The sequence below is a fragment of the Crocodylus porosus genome, unplaced genomic scaffold (assembly GCF_001723895.1).
Source record: "Crocodylus porosus isolate Cpor-Errol unplaced genomic scaffold, CroPor_comp1, whole genome shotgun sequence".
NCBI lineage: Eukaryota > Metazoa > Chordata > Crocodylia > Crocodylidae > Crocodylus > Crocodylus porosus.
Genome location: NW_017728943.1, coordinates 121,619,897 through 121,634,597, shown reverse-complemented (window position 1 = coordinate 121,634,597; position 14,701 = coordinate 121,619,897). Strand labels below are relative to the sequence as shown.

At 43.7% G+C, this 14,701-nt stretch overlaps 1 protein-coding gene across 3 annotated transcripts in view; it reads left to right on the top strand.

The window, feature by feature from the left end:
- SASH1 (SAM and SH3 domain containing 1) overlaps positions 1-14,701 on the top strand; it is an 825,655-nt gene that overhangs the window by 545,788 nt on the left and 265,166 nt on the right. The gene's annotated exons all lie outside the window — the stretch shown is intronic.

Sequence of the window (14,701 nt, the reverse complement as noted above, 5' to 3'; positions counted from 1 at the left end):
TCCTGCCAAGGCAGGGGGTCGGACTAGATGATCTACCTAGGTCCCTTCCGACTCTAGCTACTATGAAACTATGAAACTATAGGGGTGCTTACAAAAATTACTTCTTCGTGCAATGAGGCCACTGAAAACACTATACACTGTAACATAACAAGTGTTAATGGCTACAGAGCGCTTTTAGAATGGCAGATTGTGCGAAAATTTAACCCTCATTAAATCAGCTGTCAGATGAAGGTGCTTTAGGTCAGAGTGCCTTAGCGAACCAGTGGGGTTCAATGCGGTGGCTAACTTTCAGGCGATCCTGCTTGCATCCCATGCACCTTTGCACAGGGCTTCACTCTAGCCCAGGGCAAGCAAAGCTTGTCTCCTCTGCCTGCCCCAGCACATGGCCAGCTCCACCCCCAGGCCAGAGGGAGGAGGCGGGGCTGGGAGCCCTGGAGTGGGGCTGCAGCTAGCACCTTCTTGGCACTCTTCAGCAGCCTGGGGAGCTTGCAGACTATGCTGGGAGGTGTGTGACAGTGCCCCCTGCCTCCTAGCCTTGGCCAACGCCTGGAAGTCCAAGCACAATCACCAAACGTCTGTGAAGTCTGAACTTGCTGTAGCTTTAAGCGCTTTGTGTAAAGCGCAAAAGTTACAGCCCAATCAGAAGTGCCTTCTGATCACTTGTGTAAGCGCCCCAGAGCGTTGGAAGCAGCTCACTTGCCTCGATGAAATGAAATATTGACAAGGGGAGGGTTCCACAGTAGTTTAAGAATGACAGTGGTTTTAGTGAGGCAGAAGGTTAAAGCATGAGGCCTGCAACCAAGAAATATGGCTTCTCGTCTCAGATCTGCCACCAACTATGTGAGCTTAGGTAAATAACACTGGACCAGCTTTTGCTGTACTTTTTTACCCATACTAAAGGAATAGGGTATCATGGCTGACTGAACCTCAACTTCCTTATCTGTAATATACATGTACTTTATCTGTACCTCAGAGGACTGCTGTGATTCAGAATCCATCACTACTTGATATCCTTGAATAAAATGGCAGGGTATTTTTATTAAATATAGCCTGATGAGTTCTTTTCTTTAATGATACCTGTTGGCCATTTGAGCTGAGTTTGATTGTGAGCAGCCTCACGACAAAAGGAAGACTGAAATATAACTGCCTATGCAAACACAAAATGAGCGGAAGAAACATTTTGCTTTGTTATTATTCTTATTTTTTTTTTTTATTATATTCTTTAATTAGAAAGAAATTAACAGCTTTGGACTCTAACTTACATGTTAGAAATGGGGGTATTTTGTTAATCTGAGTTGTTGATTATAAATCAATGCCCAACAAGAAGTATTCAGCAAGCCTCCGACATCAGATTTTTCATTTTGTACAAAATTATTTGTACGGTGATCACGATCTCACAACAGTAGGTTCATGAATGAAGCAGCCTACCTGTGGTACCACCATGCCCTGATTCTGTAGCACAATTCTTATAGGTGAACCCATGTACCTACCCATTATCACAGTTCCTCATTTGCTCCTCACATGCTCAGAAATCCTCCTACTTGCACTGAAATACCACAGTAAACTACTTGCTATTATTTCAGTGCAAGCTTGTTTCTAAGCAAGGCCTTGTTTTACACAGTTGTTAGTTATTACTACAGAAATCTAGTAAGTAGACCTAGTTGCTTTTCTACCAATGTTAAAAAGTCAGCAATTTCTAGGTATTTTGTAAACTTTACAGTTTGCTTTATAAAAGCTGTGCTAGGAGAGAAGAGAACCGGTGGAACCAAGTCTTGGGCTTAAATGCTGCAGAGAAGCTGTAGTCAAAATTTTCACCCCATGGGGTGTTTTCTCTCCTTAGAAGCCAAGCTTCTGTGTCCTCCTCAGAAACCTATCATTTCCTGCTCACAGAATGTCAGTATGTGGAGCAATGTAATGTTTCTTCAATCTTTTCTACAATTGCACTTGAAAGGAAATTATTATTTTAAAATACTGCCTCAAAAAGAATGGAATAAACTTGGTAATCATTTGCTTTGAAAGAAATGACATTTTAAGATAAAGATCATTTTTAAAGGTAGTTGAAGCTGTACATTTTTAGAACATGCAATTTAGAGGCGGGGAATTTTATTTTTAAAAATGAATATTAGGAAATGGCACAGAAAGAAAACAGAACACCTGCACTTCAGGAAATCTAGAAATCTCACTATGATCCAGTACTGTAATGATGGAAAGATGAATGTGGGACATGGGCTCCAGATGCTGCTTAAGGGGGTGGAGGGTTGTAGAATGGAGCTGAAGAGCTGTTTCACCCTTCCATTTCCTATCACTACCCCCACGCTGCGCCTTCTTTTCAGGAAAAAGAGAGGGTAGGTCTAGGGAAGGCAGACCAGCAGTGGCAGTGCACAGTGTAGGAGCAGCAGATGCAGATTCACTGCTGTGGGAGGGAGATGTCACCTCCTTTTTTTGCTTCCAGAAATCAGTTTAAATGACTGCTCAATTTATGTTGGTGCCAGACAATAGAAGTGATGTTTCCTGCAGCAGCAAGCCTTAGGCCATTGCTCCTACAGTGTGTGCTGCCATTGCCCAGAGTGTGGGACTGGCCAGTTACACCTCTGCAGTGTTCCAGAATCCACTTTGTTATAGGTTATCCGTCATTGCCTAGCAGAGAACCAAGATAGTTGCCATGAGATGAACAAGTCAGCATGGTGTCAATAGGAATTATAATAGTGCCATTTTTGTTAAACGCAGCATACGTTAGGTATAGCAGACTCTGAAGTAAGTCTGTAAGGTTCCACAGGGTGCAGACAGAAGTGCAGCTCCCAGTTGTAATTCAGAACAATTTCTGCAAAGCGTTCTGAGTTACAACGTTGCCCCAGAGCAAACAGAAGTTCACTGTTGGTTCCAGGGGGAGGGTATTCAAGCTGCAGGCTATGAGCCTGCAGCCAGGCTCCCATAGCAATGGCCAGTGCTCATTTTCAGAATGGGAGGGGCAAAAGCAGTGGAGGGAGGTCATTCTTGGGGCTCCCAGGCTGGTGCTGAAGTGTGGGGTGGGTGAAGTGGAGCACCCCCATCTCAAGACAGCTCCTAAACACCCACCCCACCCTGGAGGGTGGGGCTGAAAAAACTCCAGACTGCACTCCCTCCACTCCCTTTCCCCCCTCCCATTCTGAAAACAGCGACAGGAGACGCAAGTTACTGAATATGCTACATTTTGAAACATCTTTATCTGATACCTCATACAATGGATGGTTAAATTTTCACCTGATCAGCCCTTTTTAAAAGCTTTTTGCAGCTGTGAACTTGTGTTTTGTCACATCTATAGACTTCTTTCTGTGGTTAGATCAGACAAAAATGGTCACCTCTGTCTGCGCCCTCAGTTGTAGGGCTCCAGGCCACTGATCAGGCTGGAAATAGAAACCTGATTTTCAGTGTGTGTGTGGAATTTGAACTCTGGCTAGTATTGAGAAAGTAATTCAGGACATCCCAACCCTACTAAGTTAACCAATAGGGTCAGGTCACATCTCAAATGTACAAAAAATGCTGTGATACTGTAATTTTATGTCCCTTTCCTGAAAGGTAGTGTAGGATGTTGTAAAACTTACGTAAAATTATTATTCCCATATCACTAGCTCTTAGAAACCCAGTTATAGGGGGTAATCTATGGTTCTGGGTAGCACATGAGCACATTACCACACAAAAAGAAGTGGTTCCTATTTCAATGAGGCAAGTATAAACAGCACAGTGCAGTCCTGTGTAGAGGTATCAGAGCTCTGAACCAGCTAGTTTTGAGAACAGGAAGCAAGATAGTCATGTTAGCTCAGTTCTCTGTCCATGCTATTAGCCCTGCCTGGAGAAATAAAACTGAGAAGCAAGTTTTATTACTCCAGGCAGAGTGCCAGCCTAATGTGGCTATGCCATTTCTAGCACCCAGGCTAGCTCAGCTATAGAACTGTGATTGGGCAAATTGGACTGATTTTAACTTGATTTAAGAATTTCCAGATTTCCTGAGATTTAAGTTTTGTTCAACTACAAGTTCAATTTCCAAACTACTATGAAGAAATTGGTATCCCTCCAATCATGCTGACTTGAATTAGTAAGCATATTTTTATGAAAACAGCAGTTTTATGGATGTTCATACATTACTGTAATAGTAACAGAGCTTATACTTCTTTAGGTCCAAGCCCAGCCTAAGTTTGTGACTGTGTTGTTGGTGTGTGATGGCCTTGTGAAATGTGATGCTTGATTGACCAGCATTCTTTCTGGATGTGTCACACTGATTCTGACACTTGTAATCTTGGCAGAGAGGCCTACCGTCTATCAGCTGCTGGTCTCCCACAGGCAGAAAGAAATACTGGCAGAGACCAACAAGGTAGCTTTTGTGTGTGTTATTTGTCCTGCATCTTTTAAGCAGATGAATTGAAGACAGTGTTATTGAGGGCTGATACTTTCTAAACCGGTAAGCTATTGTAGAATTAAACATTAAACCAGTTAAAACATTTAATACCATCATTTTCTTAATATCATCAAACTTTAAATGATTTATGTGGAAGAGGGAGAGAAACAGGTAGAGGAATTCTGGGGAAAAGAGATTGCACTGATTTGTCCACTGTGTAAATGCATGGCAGAAGCCTGCCTCTCAATCTCCAACTGAGATAACTTTCAGCAATGATTCGTTGTTTGGCATTTACCAGGTCAACATGTAGACAATAATCTGTTGACAGGAAGTAACAAAACTCCTTTAAGAGACATATATATAAGCCTTCAGAATTGCTTGTTTGGAAATGCCCTAGTCTCCTCACTTCAAATGGTGCATGCATAGGTGAATGTTTTATTCCTTTTGATAGGCCCAGATAATTTACAGGCTTTCTTTATTTTCAGCTCTCCAAGAGTCATCCTTTCATAAAAGCGTTTGAGCTCATCCATGCCTATAGGTACCTACGAGCAATTCCTCAATTGCTGCTGCTTTATTTGTGTCCCCAGTCATGTGGACAAGAAGACATGTCACTGTTCTTGCTGTAGAAACTTTCTATGGAGACCTAGGCGGGGATCTTTTGGCAAGTTGCACCATATATCATGCATAGGGATTGCTGCCAGGTGGAATCCAAAGATGTAACAAAGAGCTGTAATCTATTTAAATTGGCTCTTTAAATGGTAGGAACACTAGAGGAGGAATGTTGAAACATTTAATCTAGGTTCATATATATTGAAAGTGAGGTGCTGGCATTTAGCTGCAGCCCTGAATAAGAAGTAGCACATAAATGATTGGATACTGGAATACATACAGACAGTTGTGGAATATGGTGTCCAGCTTTCATGTCGACATTTTTTGAAAGGTTGTTGAAAAATTGGAGAGGCTACAGACAGAAGCTTAAATTTGTTAAAATAAGGGTTATTAGCCACTAGGACAAATTGCCAAAAGAAGTTGAGGATTCTCCATTTCTTAATGTCTTCATATGAAAATTTGGCTGCCCTTCTGGAAAATGTCCTGTGGTCAGACTGAAACTATTGGACTCAAAATAGAGGAAACTGGTGGGTTAAATTCCAGTGGCCTGTATTGCACAGGAGTTCAAACTAAATGATTGAATGGTTTGTTCTGGCCTTACTCTGAATCCCACACTCCCTCTCTGGGCACACTCATCTTACAGTGGGAAATGGAGGAAGTAACTTATTGCTGCCCTTGAAAAGGGTGCCTATCAATTTCCACCGTGTAGCCATCCTGCTAGTGCAGCTAGTGTGTGTGTGGCATGGGGTAAGAGGAAGCTATGTTTCTGCTCATTTTCTGTCCTCTCCAAATGCTTGCTGGGGTGGTGGTTGTGAAGTTTCTGGGCTGCTTACGAGCCCCGGATCCATGGTTTGAGGTCTGGGTAAACCTTTCATGTATATGTGGGGGCAAAAGGAGTTTAACACAGAGTTAAGGCAAGTACTGCACAAGGGGAAACCTGAAAGAAGAGTGCATTTGCAGTGTTTGCATGTCTTCCTGCACATTTTCCCATTGAGTTTTCCTACTCTTGCCTTCTATATGGATTGACCTGGCTGAATCTAAATGTCAAATAGCTTAAACCACATTAGGAAGTATTCTGTGGAATTCAGCTAGTAAAAGGTGTGTGTGCATGTGCATGTACGTGTGCGTGCGCACGTGTGTGTGTGTGTGTGTGTAAGTCAGGGGTGGACAATTATCTCAGCTAGAGGACCACTTTATGAGTTTTGGTGGGCTGTAATGGACTGCAAGGGTAGCCCCAGCCCCACACAACTCCCATGGATTTAGTATTCTGTCTCTTCTCGGGTATCCCAGTCTTCGGTTTTGAGATGTAAATGTAATTCCCTGATTACTTAGGTCACACCAGGCTGTTTAAGCAGTCTGGCGACCCTCCCCTGCTACTTTATGTCTGTTACATAGCTCCAACTCACACTCAGTGATTGTGCCAGGTCTTCGCCAGCACAGCTGCTGCTGCTTTAAGAGCAACAACCAAGGTCAGGAGAGAGTACAGAGGTGGAAGCAGCAGCAGCCCTCAACCAGGGACTGTTTAGGAGTTCCCAGCATGGGTAAGACTCCTATGCCCCTCTCCCCACCCTCAGAAGCCACACACTTTTCTCCTACTACCTCCTCGCAACTGCATCCCCAGCTCCTCCTTCCCCACCAGGTTTGCCCCAAGTACCAACTCGGCTTTTTTATGCCACTAATGGTAGCCTCTAATCAATAATTCACTAAGAAACATTTATTCATATGAAAACATCACTATCTTTATTCACTGGATGACAATGATCTAACTTTTGGGCTCAAGAAAGTGCCCTATACTCTTTTTTGCTTAAGTGTTTCATTCACCTCAAAAGCAGCTACCAGTACATCCTACTAATAAAACTTTTGTAAGTTCGGAAAACTGTTGGGCTGCCAGTCAGGATCAGCGGTATGAAAAAAAGAGAGATTCCTTCTTATAAAAACAATTTTTGTTCCTCCAAGAGTTCCCTGGAGTAAAAGCTGGACAATGGTAGGATGGGCAGGTAGTTGCTGTCGATGTCTGTTCTTTAACTGTGGCATCAGTACTGGGATATGGTTCAAGAAAACTCCCATTGAAAAAAAAATCAAATAACTCATGAGTGTTGACTTCAGACGGATAATGAACAATGGAAAAGGATCATCCCTCCCTTTTTAATTAAAGTGGGAAAGTAAAAAAGATCTGCCTTACTGATAGTATTATGAAAATGCTGATAGGTGTTAATATAGAGTCCTGTAAAGTATTACAGAACTCATAGATCAAAGTCAAAATAATATTGCACTGCAAGGATGAGAAGCTCACAGTACCCCAGAGTTAAAGAGGAAAGGCAAGGTTTTTTGCGCAGAGAACTCATGAAGCAAACACAATGGTTCCCTTCCTCCATAACTCTCTGGGCTTGATCCTGCTAAATGTAAATGCTAAGGAACTTCTGGAAGTGATGGCCACTATTGCTTTCTGGAAGAGTTGCTGGTGTGTGACTTCAGGACCTCTCATTGCAAGCCCTTTTCCCATAACCCAGTTGCTACCTACGTTTTGGTTGATATTGGCCTGTTGGTGTACTTAGGCACAGACACAAACGTGTGATCCATTTCCAGGTGTTCCTCTTGCTTTCTTGGCAGTGAATGAGACTGTAAGCCAAGTTGCTTTATGGCAGAGATTGTTAAATGGGAGTCCACATACTGCTATTAGAGAGAACCTTCTTTTATCATCTGTTTACTGCCTTTTTACTACTTTTGTATTTTTACGCTGCTTTTTTGTCCTGCTACAGTGGGGCTTGAGAGCTGACAAAAGCAGTACTGTTCATGGCTGTCAGTCATTAATTTGGTCCCTAGTAATTCTTTCAATTTCTGAATATTTCATTGCAAGCCTGATAGGCAATTTGTTCATCTGGAAGAGGGAAATTTTCTTAAAGTTCAGTTGAAAGATGTATACTTCTTCAGAAAAAGACATGTATATTGATGTGTTTATGCTTTGCAATGATAATATTTGTCCATGTGAGACTGAATTTTTTTTTCTGTTCAGCACCATATGGCTTATTACTATTCACAATCCAAACAGTAGCAGCTGCTGCAGGAGGCAAGAATGAATTTCCTTAAGCTGTAGGTGGTGAATGACAGAGCTGATGTCCACAGGTGTATTCCAAATATCCTAATTATCAGTTGACATCCTGTCAGTCTTTCTCTTTCAATATATAGGGTGCTCGTCTCAAGTTTGGGTGAGGGTAAGTCTCTGTTCTTTATTACTGGCTGAAATACGGAGTGTCCATGATAGGAGCATTGCCAGCAGATGGAGGGAAATGATTCTTCCCCTCTATTCAGCATAGTGAGGCCACATCTGGAGTACCGTGTCCAGTTTTGACCCCACCACTACAGGAAGGATGTAGACAAATTAGAGAGCCTCCAGCAGAGGGCAACAGAAATGCTTAGGGGGATGGAGCACGTGACTTCTGAGGAGGTTCCAAAGAGGATGGAGCTGGACTGTTCTCAGTGGTGGCAGATGGCAGAATAAGGAGCAATGGTCTCAAGTTGCAGCAAGGGAAGTTTAGGTTAGATATAAGGAAAATATTTCTCACAAGGAGGGTAATTAAACACTGGAACAGGCTACCCAGAGAGGTGGATGTGGAATCTCCATCCTTGGAGTTTTTTAAGACCCAGCTAGACAAAGCCTTGGCTGGGATACTCTAGTTGGGAATGGTCCTGCTTTGAGCAGGGGGTTGGATAAATGACCTCCTGAGATCCCTTCTGACCCTCATTTTCTATGATGAAGCAGCCTGCAGTCTGGTTCTACACTCTAGTTTTGCCAGGAGAACTCAAGTTCAGTGAGTGTGCACACTTTCCGCTCCCAGCTCCCCTTCATCCTCCTGGCAGTGTAATGTAAACTCTGTGAGTGAAAGGAGGCTTCTGCCACTACCTGGTATCTAAGACAGAGCATGTGAACACATACCTGCACTTTCTGCTTGGTACCTCTGTCCTGTGAGTGGCTGGTGCTGAGGGTGCGCTATGTGTCTTGCCAGCACAGCTACTGGAGTGGAGCTTTCAGAAGCTGCACAGACATGTATGAACTTTGATAGCTTCCTTATGGTGACTGCTTTCTGCTTGATCCCTCCACCACAAACCCTGAGGACATGGACAGATGAAACAATGTATCAGTTGTTTGATAGGGACTGACAGGGTTTGAGCTGTTTTATTCTATCTGCTCGACTGCCCACTCTTCTCTTCAATAAACTGCAGTAATTTAGCAGCTGTTATGTTGCAATGTATGCATCTCTAGTTTTACAGAAGCATAGGGCCAGACAGATGAAACAGTTACCCTGGATCAACTGAAGCACGTTCATAAGCAGCAAGTCCCCCTTTAAAATGGTAAAATTGTTTTGTCCATCCACAGCCTGACCGCTGCAGGAAGGTGAAGTCCCATTAGTGTTCCTAAAGGAATGAAAAACAGAGTCTACTTTTAGTATCAAACAAGACATAATCACCACACTCTTAAAATAAGGAGGTTTTGGTTCATCCTCCAAATATGAAACAGCATAAATGGGAAGTGAAATATGAGGCGTTGGAGGTTTAAAATGTAGTTTACTTCATCATCTATGTTGAAGGTATACATAAAGTTTAGAGTTTTATAACTCACAATCAAACATGCTGTTACATTATGTTCTTATCTCCCAGCCACTGGTATCACTAATTTCTAATTCCTGTCAGTTGTGTGTGGAGCAAAAGGGGGTCCTTTTGTTTCTCCTCAGTCCTCTGTTGGCCATTCCTATGGATAGCTGCATTTTTTTAATCACATGTTTTAATACAGGTGATTCATCAATGTCACTCACACTCCTGTCAGCAGCAAGAGAACAACTTCACAATATTATAGAATTGGTCTACGTACCTGGCCTTTAACTACAGGGCTGTGATTGGAAATGGCATTTCAACCTCTGTCATTTCTGCACCTGTCAGCAGGTCTCTGGAGCCATTGTTCTTTCGTATTTACACTGAGTTGTTCATGCGCCTGCCCTTTCACAATAGGTTAGACAATTGGAGCATTGTATTCATTAGGTCTTATCTCACAGAAGCAAATTCCAGAGAGGCTGAAATGTTTAGGGGTGATATTCCCAGTGCATAGACTCCCTGTCACACAATAATCTAACTGTGCTCATTAGCAAAAAGAATTGCAGGTTTACTGCACTCCTCACTTTGTCTCTCATGAAGCTCCATTGGCAAATAAGACCCAGTGGATTTCTTCCTACTCAGGAACATTTTGAAAGATGTCTGTGACTATGGAAGAGGTGGCCCCTTTTCAACACTGTTTGGCATTACTGCGAATGTGTTTCAGACATTACCTTATCATTGGAATGTTTTAAAATTAAACTGGATGGTTGCATATGTAGTGTGAAGGTATACTACCTTTCTGTCATTTTAACGTCTTTTAAGGATAGCTATATATACTTCTCTGTCAATGGTAATTTTTCACATGTCAGGTCCACAATTGCAGAAGAAACACAGAACTGAAAGAGACTTCCTGGTTTGTCAGGTCCAGTCTTTTGTAGGTAGCCTGCAATATAATCACTTCAATGAGCTGATCAAGCCATATTTAAAAGTAATTAACATTTTGTCACTCTAAGCCCTACTGGAAGTATGTTGTAGAATGTCACTGTTCAGATTAACACATTTCTTCCAGCCTGAATTTATCAGTTTATATATAAGTGTTTGGGGGCCAATATTGTCCTTTAGCTGATAGGGTATTTTTTCCTCCCTAGTATTTCTTCCCCTTGTGTACTTAAACAGTGATCTCCAAACTTTTTTGATCTCGCACTCCTATCAGTAAAAAAAATTTTGAGCACGCACCCCCAATATATGTATATTTATATAAATATACATCTAAATAGAAGTTCTAATATTTTCTCCCGCATCCCAATGGATCATCTTGCGCACCCCCTGGGGTGCGTGCACCCCACTTTGGAGAACACTGTACTTGAAGATAGAACTGTATCCCCTTTCAGCCTTTGTTTTGCCAGGCTAAACAAGCCAAACTCATTTAGTTCTCTCGTAAGAGAGGTTTCCATTCTCCTTTCTTCCTAGCTAGCTTTACTATGTCCCTGTTCCAATTTGAATCGTTCCTGACATGGCAGTAAGCAATCAAGACATTCTGGGCATGTCTACAGAGACATTTACAGCAAAGTTGATTAACTGGCTCTGCAGTAAATGTCTTGCATCTACACATGCAGGGCAGTTAGGCTGGAGCAAATTAATTAACTTGGCAGCAGGATAGTACTTGTAAATACAAGTAGTATCTTGCTGTGCAGTTTTTTATTACTCAGCATGTGTAGACACTGGGGGGGGTTGGCTGGGGCACAAGAGTGCTTCAGTGCAGGGGCTGCCTTCCAGCTAGCCCCACACTGAAGCACCCTTGTGCCCCAGCCAGCACCTCTGCAGCACACTGAGCTGCGGGGAGCAACCCCAGGCTGGCAGTCTGACCCCCAGGGTCCCCTGCAAGCTGCCGCTGCTCCAACACAGCTCAGTGTGCTGCAGTCCTGGGTGCACATTCAAACCGCTCCCAGGAGCAATCAACTCCAAAGCAATAAACTCCAGAGTTTATTGCTTCGTATTACTTGAACATGTAGATGCTCCTTCTAACCCCCAACTAGGGTGCCTCTTGGGAAAGGACACTGTCTGCTTACATGGCTCCCATTAATACAGTAACAAATCCATAGCCATCCAGAGATAAGTGTTTGGTTGTTACTATTCCGCACAGTAAATTATGATGCAAATTACTTCAGCAGGGGCTGAATCCAGGCACAGGTAGGTATCAGAATATAATTAAGTTTCACCTACTATAAAGCATGGCCCCTGCTACTAACAAAAAAGCCGTTAGCAGCATTAGACCTATGGGATATAGTTGGTTCTTTCCAGTTATGAGAGTGGCTAGTCAGCTCATGGTAGCCAGAGTGGGAGTTACTTGTAGAGACACTCTTCAGTATCAGTTCTACTGTGCCCCTTGAAGGTAAATGGGATTCCTGGAAATATCTTTATACCAACCCAGATGGGAATTTGCTCCAAGAGAATTTCTTAAAAAAAAAAAAAAAAAAAAAATAGTAGTGACAGGCACCATTTTCCGCCTGTCTCTGATTCACCGGAAAAGACCAATTACATCAGCTTTGTTTGATCAATGCAGTTCTACCCAGTTTAAACTTGGAAACTGCATGGGAGAAAAATCAATGCAGAAAACTGACATCAACAAAAAAATTGCTCTGTGTAACATAAATCTAAGTTTTTGAGCTGCTTTTGCCTGCCAAGTCTACTCCATCAGGGTGAAAAAGGATCACACAAGCCAAAAGAGAGGAACTCACAGACCCTTGTTTCCTGCCTTGTTCTTTCCAGCTGCCAGCCATATCAGGCAGAGGATCTATGTCATTATCCATCTCAGCATAATTCTGTGAACAGCTCTGATTACCTCTGGGTTGTCACTGATGGCTAACCTGGCTCTTGTGCAGAACTGCATTCACCAATCAAAAGCCAGTAAATTACTCAGTGAGCAAAAATGATATCTGAGCTGGTGGCTTGATGTGAAGCCATTAATGTCAGACATCAAGACCCTTCCTGCTCCTGTTTCCCTTTCACCTCCTCCACCCCCTCACAGTCCAGCTCTCAGTTTGTAGGGATCTGAGGTGGGAATTTGCTCTTATAAACTCCCTTTTTTGGTAAAGCAATGAGCCAGTGGACTTCATACACAGAGGAAATTAACTATGGCAGGATACCTAAGGGGCTGTCAGTAAAGACTGAGGTTTGGGGGTTTGGGGGGGGAGGAGTGTGGTTTTTTTGGGGGGGGAGGCTTTGTTTGTTTGGTTTTGGTGTTATTTTAAAAGAATCTAAACAACCAAACAAAATCCCCCTTCCAGATTTCAAAAGTAGGCTTAAACCCTTGCTTGGTTGTCTTCCTACCTGTGCTTAGGTTACATCTGCCCACTCAGTAAGAGATACTAGTAAAAGAAGTTCTCCAGCTGGAGTACTGCATCCAGTTCTGGGCACCACACTTCAGGAGGGGTGTGGACAGCATCAAGAGGGTCCAGAGGAGGGCCACTCGCATGATCAGGGGGCAGCAGGCCCTACGAGGAGAGGCTACGGGATCTGAATCTGTTCAGCCTCCACCAGAAAAGGCTGAGAGGGGATCTGGTGGTCGTCTATAAACTAGCCATGGGAGACCAGCGGGCAATGGGAGTCCCTGTTCCCCTGAGCACTACCCAGAGTGACAAGTAACAACGGCCATAAGCTGGCAGGGAGCAGATTGGATATTAGGAGGCGCTACTTCACAGTCAGGGCAGCTAGGATCTGGAACCAACTTCCAAGGGAAGTGGTGCTCGCTCCTACCCTGGGGGTCTTTAAGAGGAGGCTAGATAGACACCTTGCCAGCCGTCAGATGACCATCTGACCCCAGTACTCTTTCCTGTCTGTCAGACTTGATGATCTGCTCAGGTTCCTTCCAACCCTACCAACTATGAAACTATGAAACAGAGATCCATATTTAGAACCCAGCAAATTAGTGATATTAAGCCGGGGCGTAGGTTGTAGCCGTGTTGGTCTAAGGACATAGGTAGGCAAGATTCTTTGGGTAAATCCAATATCTTTTATTAGACCAGCTCAAAAAGTTGGAAAAATTCTTCTTAGCAAGCTATCGGGCACAAACACCCTTTGACAGGCTGAGGAGGCATCTGCAGATGGTCTGTGCTCTTCCTGGATGGAGTAGTAAAGCACACCGAGGCCAGTACATACTGATATTAAGCCAGTAACTTGCACAGCAGGCTGTCTCTTAGTTAGCAGCACAGAATGCTAAAACTGTCTAGCCTGGCAACTCACAGAAGTCTGTGCCTTGACATCAGCCTGACAAACTAGAAATACTGAATGAGTAACCTCCCAAAGCTTATGCATTTGCTGCAGCCCAGCAAGTTAGAGCAAGACACTGCACATAACTTTGCACCCAGTGAATCAGAAACTGAAACACTAATGTCATACAAGCACATACCTGAACATCACTCCCAGAAAACAAGAGGTGCAGAGCAATGCCTCTCAGAGGTCAGATCCTGGAAATAGGACTGGCAAGCTAGAGCTCTTCAGCCATTGTGAAGCATTTGCCAGTGATATTGACTGAAGAAACTGGAGATCAGATACCAAAGCAATAACCTTGCAAAAACATATGCATTGCCATCAAACCAGCTATATGAAGGTGCTAAAATAGACAATTTTTTTTTATGATCTCTTTTATCATAAAAGACAATTATTTGGGCTGAAGGGCCACTGTAGGAGTTTTTCTGAGCTCTTGAGGGCTGGAGGCCAGGGGCGGTGGCCCAGGGAGATGCCAAGTAATCTTAGCTGGCGGGAGCAGGCGGGCAGGGACTGGGACTGCAGGGTGATGACAGCGTGGGGCTAGGGACTGGGGCCTATGGCATAGCTGCGATCCACTCCCCGCAAAACGCTGCAACAGGCAGCAGTTTCATAGGGACCTGCTACCTGTCACAGGTATGTGCTGGGAGCAGATCATGACTCTGCCCTCGGCCCCAGCCCCACGCTGTCATTGCCCCATGGTCTCAGCCTTGGCCCCAACCACCCACTGCACTCCTAGATGCTGCTCCCCATCCACCTGTGGCCCCATCCCATCCACCCAGTCCAGTGCGCCCTGCCAGTCTCCAGCAAGACCCCACCTGCGCATATATTTTAGTACTGCTGGGTGTGGGTCAGATAGGCCCAGAG